Consider the following 10,420-nt stretch of genomic DNA (forward strand, 5'->3'; position numbering starts at 1 on the left):
ATCCCGTTACACCTTCTTAGTATATCAACTATAAACCATTAATAAACTAAGACAAGTAAATCACCTCAAATGTGAAAGTTAGATCGAAACCTCAATATAACAAAATCGAAACCACTTTATTCATATCATAAAGCTAAACCAGCGTTTTTACATGACATCATCAAAAATTAACAACATAATTGAAAACGACATATAGTAAACTATCCACTAATCGCTGTCACTCCTTGGCAATCCCTTTCCCTTTCGCACCGCTGCCTTCACCTGAAACATTTGAATATTCCAAGGATAAAGTCCATATATTAGATGATGAATCATCTAAGTGAGAGTTCAAAACACATTTTCATGAATGTATGGAAGACATGAAGTAAAGTAACACAACCCGGTAAGCCCTAGCCCAAAAGAATCCCAAAGCACTTAACCCTACCATGGGGAAAGAGCAATCTCTCTGAAAGCTATGCCACCATTCTGACACATCGACACGACACGATTCTAACTTAAAAGGGGCAAGGTTAACGCATCTTCACAACATCTCGGGAACAATCGTTACCAACTCCTTGCCTAGGAGGGTCACATCAACGTAGGAACCCGACTCACCACATTTATATTGGAGATTACGTTCCTACTCTAAGAATCCAGGAACCACTACACAATCCCAATTCAAAACCCATATGGTCCACCCAATCATCCTAGTGTAACTTTCTGGATCAAATGGCCCGGCACAAAAACCAAGGCAGTTATCCCGACATGCACACCAAAACAAGATACCCCTATTATTCCGTCACGCCCTTGAAGAATTATGGTTACACTATCCAGACAACATTTTAGGCTGACATACCATATGAACAACACAAATCGCAAGACTATGCCACATTTCAACACTCAATGCATCATATAAGCAACATTTTATAAAATGTAATGCACAAGTTCAAAACATTTAGGGACGAACCTCCCTCACAAACCAACCGTCACCGGTTACCGTTTGCATGCAACCGTTTTGCATAAAACCACAACACATTTAGGTAACACCAATACCAAGTTTTAGGGTGGAAACACCCACAATAAACAAGTTTGGGGGAGAACCACTCACCTTGAACGTATTCAGTATGCCTCGATCCTTGTGTACTACCTCGATTTGAGTGCCAAGTCACAAACACTCGAATTTATACCCAACCTCAAGCCATGATACTCCCTAAACATCATATTTAATTAAAGGAGTATTAAAATCCATTTTTCTTCAATTTTTCATAATTTTCTCTATTTTTCTCCTAATTTTCACCTCGATAATTCAAAAATAATTAAATAATTAAAGATAAAAATTAAATTAATATTTGTGGCGGTTTTGAAAAACTATTAGTAAATTTTAAAAATAATTAAATAATTAAAAATAAAATTTATTAAAAAATTTAATTTTATAAAAAAAAACATAGAGCAAAATTTTAATAATTTTAAAATGAAATTTTAAAAAATATATATAAAATCTTCTTTTATTTTTTAATCAATTAATTTATTTAGTTTAATCCAAATAATTTATTTAAAAATTATTCCATTATCCTTTTAAAAAATAATCCACTAATTTATGTTTTTTAATTTATATTAAAAAAATATAGAATATAATTCTAAAAAATGGGATTATTTTAGTATATAATTTATATGCGCGAATATATAATAAGGAGGCTTCACAAATCAGATGATTTCACACACACGCGCGCCGGGAGGTTGCGGGTTCGAATCCAATGAGGGAGAGAAACTAGAAAATCAAATTTCCAGCATGACCACATGGCGCACGGACATGCGACCATGTGGCGCATAGGGGTAAGGCACGCAACCTGAGCGCTTGTGCGTTGGTGCAGTAAATAGTGGCGGTTTTGAAACCGTCGTTAAAATTCAAAAATTTTTGATTTTTTTACATATTTAATATTTTGCGATTTTTTTGCGACAATTTCGAAATCGTCGCTAAATATTTTAAAAACCACCCCTAAATCACTTAGTTTGCGGCGATTCCTAAACTGTCGCAAAAAATAGCGTTTAGCGGTGGTTATTCCAACAATTGCTAAAAATCGCCACCAAAATGCTTTGTGACATCTGATATAAAAACCGCCACTAAATTACTTTAACCGTTGCAAAATGCAAAAAAATCGCCCCAAAATGCAAAAAAAAAACCACCTCTAAATTCTCTCTCATGGCTTCTTCATTTTCTTCTTTGTTCTTTCTTTATTTGCATCTTCTTCTTCCTCTATTTTTTTGCTTGCTTGGAGCTTCAAGGAATAAGGATTTTAGTTTTAATGGAAGGCTTCTTTTCTTCTTTGGTTTTCATTAACAAGGCAAGTTCCTCTTGCACTCTTTTTATATTGTGTAAGCTTTCCCTTTCTCTTGGTTGGAATGTCAAAATATGTCTTGTTATTCATATCTGATATTTTACTCTTGAGTAATAAAATGGTTTTGATAATGACTATATGAAAATTAATTTCTACTATGTGAATGAGAAAATGAATTGTTAGTATATAAGTTTTGAAGCAAGATATGAAAATCAATTTCTACTATGTGAATGAGAAAATGAATTTTTAGTATATAAGTTTTGAAGCAAGATATGAAAACTTATAGAAGAAATATTGAGTATGGTTGAGAGTGATTTGTTTCAAAATATACTTTTGATAATCTCAACTTGCTTGTTGAGAGTGATTTGTTTCAAAATATACTTTTGATAATCTCAACTTACTTTCAAAATAATCAAAATGAGGATTCAAAAGAATCAAATGAGGATTTGATAAATTTTCAATCTTTTCAAAAGGATAGTCAACTATGTTTTTCAATCTGTTGACTATGCCTGAAAATAGTCGACTATTCTGTTTGATCTGTCGACTATTCAAGGCATCTGTCGACTATTTTTGCACCTATCGACTATCGAGTAAGGATAGTCGACTATGGCTTTTCATCTGTCGACTATTTTTGTTCATAAGTTTCAAAATTTTCTTCACATTTTTGCATCTGTCGACTATTGGAATGTGTCTGTCGACTATTGAAAATTTGTGTTATAAGATAGTCGACTATTCGTTTTGTCTGTCGACTATTTCTTGCTTTACATGTAAAAATAGTCAACTAATCCTTTTCTCTGTCGACTATTGTGTTTCACAGAATTTTATAATGGCTAGTTTTTCAACTCCAACGGTCACAAAAACGACTAGTTTCTTCTTCAATCTTTATGGATGCTTATATATACAACTCATGGATGATCAAGGAGAGGCCAATGGACGGAAACAAGATGATCTAAATATTACAAATCATTTTACTCGTGCTTACAGTGTTCTCTGTGCTTTCATTGTTATATTTTTTTATGCAAGGCTTTGTTCTATCATTGTAAATCTATTCTTAAGCCTAGTTTTCATTGTGAGAGAACTTGTAACTAAGAGTGTTAACTCTTAGCTTCTCTCTTTCATTTGTATCGTTGTTATTTTCCTAGCTTGTGTAGCTAGAGGGCCCATTTGAGTGGGAGGTTGTAATTCCTAGTCTCGGACTAGAGAACCTACTCGGGTTGAGTAGGGGGTTGATAGTGGATGGTTTGAAAAATCCTTAGTGAGGAGCTAAGGTAGTGGATTAGGCTTGGGTTAAGCCGAACCACTATAAATCTTTGTGTTCTCTCTTGCTTATGTTTCTTTTTATTTGTTTATCACTACTAGCATTTCATTATCCTCACGTGCATTGAGTTTTTTATTGTCAATCAAAAGGATTTCAAAGTTCTATCAATTAAGTTTTTTTAAAATAACCAATTCACCCCCCCTCTTGGTGTGTGCCATAGAACCTACTGTTCTAACAATATCCTTATTGTTAAAACTATTTTTGTATTGGTTGTGTGATTATTTTCATTTTCCCCTTAAATTTTATGGCTTGTGTAAATATTTTGTTAGGTCTTGTTATTGGTCTCATTGGGGCTTGTTCATCCCATTTTTCGTTCAAAGAATGATATTTGTGGGTTAGGAAGTTAGTGGTGGACGTTTTGAAGTGTTTCGGGTTTATTTCGTGCTTTCTGTATGCGTCAAGTCGACTAATCTTTGGGTTTAGTCGACTCAACAGAGGCAAGTTTTCTCAGATCTTTGTGCCATCCCTTGGCCCAGTCTATTTAGCAATCTGCTCAGTCAATTGAGCTTTAGTCAACTAAGCCTTCCATTAGTCGACTAAGCCCTTTCTTTTAAAATGTGCACTTTGTAATCTTTTGACTATAACTTTTTGTCCTGATATCAAAATTAAGATCCACTTTTTGCGTTGTAAACCTAACTCAATAAAATTCGTTTTGAGATAGGATATGAATAATTTTGGTTTAAATTGAGATTGTAGTGCCCCTTTTTATTCAAAGCCAAAAATCTAGAAATTTTCAGCTTCTTAAATGCTTGTAATCTCTTCCCCAAACATCTTGTAGTGTTCAAATGAGTCTTAAAATGCTTTTTGATAATATGTGAGCATCCTAAGGGGGAGAAATTTATCATGTGTAATAAGAAACGAATGCCATGGGACTTTTATGATGAATATATATAGGTAATCAATCTGCTTGATATTGAGAAATGGTATGGAAATGAAACTCAATGAAGGATGTTAAATCTTGTGGATGAAAATACCATGGGCTCATGAATAAAAATGATATTGAAATGTTTAAATGTGCATGATGATTGTGATGTGAACATTTCTATAATGGAGCATGCATGTTATATTTATGTGAGACCTCATGAGAATTGCATGGTATTATTTTTAGCATCCCTATTATTATTTTGGCGCGGCGATTATGTTCCGCGGGATGAGAAAGAAAATGATATCCTATGGAATGCCTAATGCAGGTGAGGTGGCCATATAGCCTAGTAGATAATGCTCAAGCCAAGTGAATGACTAATTGATGTTTCTATATGTATGTATACATATATGAATGCATCTGAATGAAAGGCTATGTGAGCCGATATGATTCATGTGAATGGAGGCTTTGAGAACCAATGTGATCCATGTAAATGGAAGGTCGTGTGAGCCGATGTGATGCATGGATATCTATATATTTATAGGAAATGAAATGTTGCATAAAATGCATAATGATGATGGCATGGGATGGTAATAATGATGGGAACTTAATAATATAATTTTTATTGTATTTTGGGGAGTCGAGTATGCTCCATTTGGTCTATCCATGCCTTGATTTTACGATCTCACTTGTTAATTATATACACTTGTTGAGGCTTGTGGCTTACCTTGCTTACTCTTGTCATTCTAAGTAAGGGAAAGAAAATTGCAAAAGGCGAGTCCAATGGGGCTAGAACCCAGATTTAGAGATGTACAGAGACGTTCTCAACTAAAAGGTCTAGGGTGTATTTTGTTTGAGGGCTTGTAGAGTGAAAAATTTATTGTGTAATTTGCAATGCTGCCTTTTTATTTTGGATGGTATGGCCATTTAGCCTTAAGGATTATATAAGTCAAGTTATGAATGAAATATATTATTTTTGGCTCCTATCATTCAGTAAGGAAATTTTTTTTTTTTTGAGTATTTTATTTAAATGTTGTTCTATATCATTTTTATGACAATCTCCTTTCGGATTTTCCTATGCTGGTGGGATAATCACGAAGTGGGGCATTACACATTGAATTCACACAATTTATTTAACTATTTTATAATACATGTATTTTAAAGGTAATTGAATTTGACTCAAATTAAAAAATACATATTTTCAATAGTTCCCATTTAATTTAAAATTTACAAAATAGTAATTAACAAAAGTTGAAATTTGCAATTGTTCCAATCCTTTGATTTTTTGTTTAATTTGCACTTAATAACAATATGTTTAGAATTACAATTGATTTCTAATTCTAAGGACAACTTAATAATTTGTCAAAGATTTTGTAGAGGAAAGTTAAAGACATTATTAACTATGGACAGTTAGGGTACCAAATGACGAGAGATTATGGATGGGAAGATTTTTTTAAGTTGAAATTTTTTATTTTTTTAAAAACATGAAATGGATTATGTTTATAATTTCTAAAATTCAAGGTGCAACATTATAAATGTTACAATTTGCATCTTTATCAACTGATATAAATAAATATATTAATTGAATTTGTGAATTTAATAAATTCATTAAGGAATTCTTATAATGATAAAATGAAACATATATCTTTACAACCCCACCCCCCAAAAAAAAAAAAAAAATGTGGGGACTTTCAGAAGCAATGATGAGAACATTAAATTGTTTTCAGAGTTAGTATCTTTCAATTAACTGAATTTGGACACAAGAATATATATATATATATATATACATTAACTAAATTTGTAATTTTGTAAATTCAATTAACTCATTAATGTATCCTTCAAATGATAAAACAAAACATCTTTACAAAGCAAAAAAAAAAAAATGAATTTATTAAAATCTAAGAAAACCAATAATCACAGTACACACATAATTGATACCAAATGTTTTTGCATGAAAAACTACCTTGGTGTGAAGAGTAAAAACCACGAGCATAAACAATAAAAAAAATTAACAACACGAAAAGCACGAATGAAGAGTAATTGCTTTCCTAATCAACCTCAATGTGAGAAGTAATTATTTTTTAATTAGCATATAAGCAATTATTTTTGAGTAATTATTATAGTTTTATTTTTTTTTTTTGTAATTTTATTCATATTTTTTTGAGTAATTTGGTAATTTCCCGCCAGAAAGAGAAACAGAGACTAAAATTATCTATCTTTGATTTAGAGACTGATTATTTTTGTCTCTATTTTGAATTGAGAGGGAACTAGAGATGGATCTAATTATCCATCTCTAATGCCAATATCTATATATACATATTGTATCATCTTTTCCTTGATTTACTTCACACGAAACTCTAGCCATTTTATGTACATCCGGTGCCTGCATTGGTCGACCTTGCCTGATGACCAACCACTGTTCGCTTTCGACCTATGTCGCCATTACTATTGCCGTCTTCTGCGTAGATCATCGCCTGTTGCGTTGCCATCTTCCATGCACACCGCCTTCTTTGTTGTTGTCGTTGTTGCTAGCGCACAATGCATGCTCCGTCGCCATTGTTGTCTTCCCTGCACACTAACTGCTTTGTCACTGTCCCTATAGCTATCGCTGTCACCTGCGCACACCGCCTCTGTCACCGTCGCCTACCCACACTGCCTTTATTATCATCACCGCTATTGTCACCATCTTTTGTAGATAAAACTTGCTTCGTTATTGTCACCATCATTGTCCCTTGCTTCCACTACTACCACTTGTTGTGTCATTGTTTTGCTTCACCATCATTTTTCACTGCCACCGTCGTTAAAATTTGTATGTGACCACCACTACCTCTGTGAATCTCTATAGCTATTGAAATCTGAGCATATTTTCAGTCGAGTATTATTCAAATTAGTTGATTATGTGTTTTAACAAAATTATTTTTAGTCGAATATTAAGGTTTCCTACTCGAGTAATTTTTACAAACTTTTTGTTCTTCTAAAATCAATCGAGTAGGGATCATTTTTAATTGAGTATCTTTTTGGGTATCAAAATTCCAAGCATCTCCTTAGTTAAGTATATCTTTCTCTGATTCAACTAACTATTTTTGTCAATCGAGTATCTATATATATTAGTTGAGTAAAGATTGGATTGAATCTGGCTATGTCTCTGAGCTTAAGATTAATCGAGTATTAGTTATCTATATTCGAGTATATGTTTGTGTTAGTCGAGTATTAGTTATCTATATTCAGTTAAATCAAAGAAGTTGTGAGTGTGTGTGTAGGTTTCAATGATAAATTCCAAGTCTCAAACTTCTATAAAAGGCTAAGAGCTTTAAAGAGAAAGCTGTTGAAACCAATTAGTCAAGAAGGTTGTTGTTGTCGTGCTAAGTCAAGCTAATCCATACACAACAAGCCTAATCCTTTTCAGGCCTATCTCAAGATGCTTGAAGTAAGCGTTCTTTATATTAATTCTTCTTCACTCCAAGCAAGTATCTTATAAGGTTTCATGTAGATCTTTCCAAACCAGATAGATTATAAGAGAGTTGAGTACTTAATTCATTCATTCTTGTAACTCTCTTTTATTCAAGAGAATATTTGGTCTCATTATATAATCCTATATTTTTTTCTTGAGAAATCCTTTCACATGAATTGTGAAACTTGTAAAGGTAGCATGGGCCTTGAAAAGTAGTGTTTTGGTTGTGGCTGAACCAAGTGTGAAAAATCCTCATGTAAAGGTTACACTTGCTATTGTAAAAGTTGGGGTTTTTACTTAACCCTTTAAAAGTGATGGTTACTACTTAGCCTGTAAAAGTTGGGGTTCCTATTTAGCCCGTTAAAAGTAAAGGTTATTATTTAGCCTGTAAAAGCTGGGTTCCTATTTAGCCCCTTAAAAGTAGAGGTTACTATTTAGCATATAAAAACTAGGATTTTTACTTAACCCTTAAAAGTGGAGGTCATAGTTGAACTTGTAAAAACTAAGGCTGCGTTCTTTTTGTTGTTTTCAAGTCATTTTTAGTTTGCAATTTTCTAAAATAATAAAAATGCATTTTCTTTACTATTTTTTAAAACGTATTTTTGAAAACAAAAAAAAAATTGTAAAGAAAACTCAAAACAACAAAAAAGTTATTTTGAGTGTTTTCATCCAAAACAAACTCTAAACTCAAAACACATTTATTTATTTATTCATATTTTATTATTTTAATGGGAAAAAATATTACAAAATTCATTAACTTTAAAATGTATATATTTTTTTAATAATATATTAAGATTAAATATTTTTAATTTACTGAATAATCAAATTTATTGAATAAAATATCATTAAAAAATTATTTTCAAAATTTTAAGGAGAACGCGTTTTCAATTTTCTAAGAACATACTATCAAAACAGAAAACTGAAAATGAATTGAAAACTCAAAATTGAAAATTAAAAAGTAAAGAGAACGTAGCCTAATATTCTTAATGGATGGGTTTAAAAACCTTAGTGGGGAACTAAGGTAGTGGACTAGACAAATTGGTCGAACCACTCTAAATTGATGTGTTCATGTTGCTTGTCTTTCGTATTTTTGTTTTATCAACATCTATTTCATCTGCCATACAAGAGTTTTTCATGCATAAATTCATTTCATAGCATTTCTCTTGATTTGTCGTTAAAATACTTTCTTAGTTGGAATCATCTTAAAAATAATACCCTTTTACATCTTCAAAATTGATTTACTATTTCATTACCTTAGCTACTACTTTTTGCTATTACATAAAAATTATATGTCCTGTAAGGGCCCACTCTCGAATATTCCCCCTAGCATAGGATATTCAAAAGGAAGTCATCACAGAGATGATATAGAGCAAACCATAAATAAACAGACAGCTCATTTCATTCACTAGCAGCGGAAACTAAATTTAAGCTCAGTTACACTTCCAATATCTCATGAGTTTGGGCTCGAAGGCCATACAAAATAAATAAGAGACTCTAATATTACTAACAAAATAAAAATCATTTCATTTCAAGTCTCACCAAAAACTAATCAGGATCTTCAGTTAGGACGCATCTCCGTACACCACTATCCATAGGCCTTAGTCCCACTGGACTCGCCCCTAATAATCGCTTTTCCCTTACTTAGAATGGCAAGGAAGATCAAGTAAGTCACAAGGCTCAGCAAGTTCAAAGAACAATAAATAATGAACAGAATCCAAGAATATGGTAATACCAAAAGAGTACTCAAGAACTCAACAATTATATATAAGATTCATATTTTAGGACTTGATTAATTCCAAGTTAAATACACCATGCCACCATGTACCACTAAGAAAATGTGCATCTAAAATTTAATATCAATATTAAATCTCGTAGGCTCGCAAGCCATCAATCAACGCATGCCAAGTGTATCATGTAAACAAAATCTCACAAATAAATATGGAGCTAACCTGTCGAGCAATAGCCACCACGTCCCACGCCAGGTGCTCTAGAGTACCCTTTCTCCTTCCGTGCAAAATAATAGGTGTGAAAAACATATATATATGTAACATGTACATGTATGCATCATGTATGTATTTGTCAACCACATGTATTTAAATTCTTATTTCTCAACATTCATACTTTCAACACCATTTACCCATACCGGGTATTTTACCATCATCAAATAATTCAACATATCTTACTTCATAACATTTACCCCGATCAAGATGTAAATTATAACACATAAATAATTTTGGGAGATGCTATTTAAGGTTAAATCTTGATTCACCATTTGAGGAGTAATATAGATTTAATATTCTATTTTTCCCATCATAATAATCTTTAATGATTCATTTAATAATTATGCTAAATTGACATTAATATGTATTTTGGAAAATTAAAGAGGGTATTCGGATTTTATCATATATATTCAAATATGGGAAAGTGTATTCAGATGTCTTTGGGAGTGATTGAGAGTGATATCTGGATATGAG

The sequence above is a fragment of the Diospyros lotus genome, chromosome 3 (genome assembly GCF_014633365.1).
Source record: "Diospyros lotus cultivar Yz01 chromosome 3, ASM1463336v1, whole genome shotgun sequence".
NCBI lineage: Eukaryota > Viridiplantae > Streptophyta > Magnoliopsida > Ericales > Ebenaceae > Diospyros > Diospyros lotus.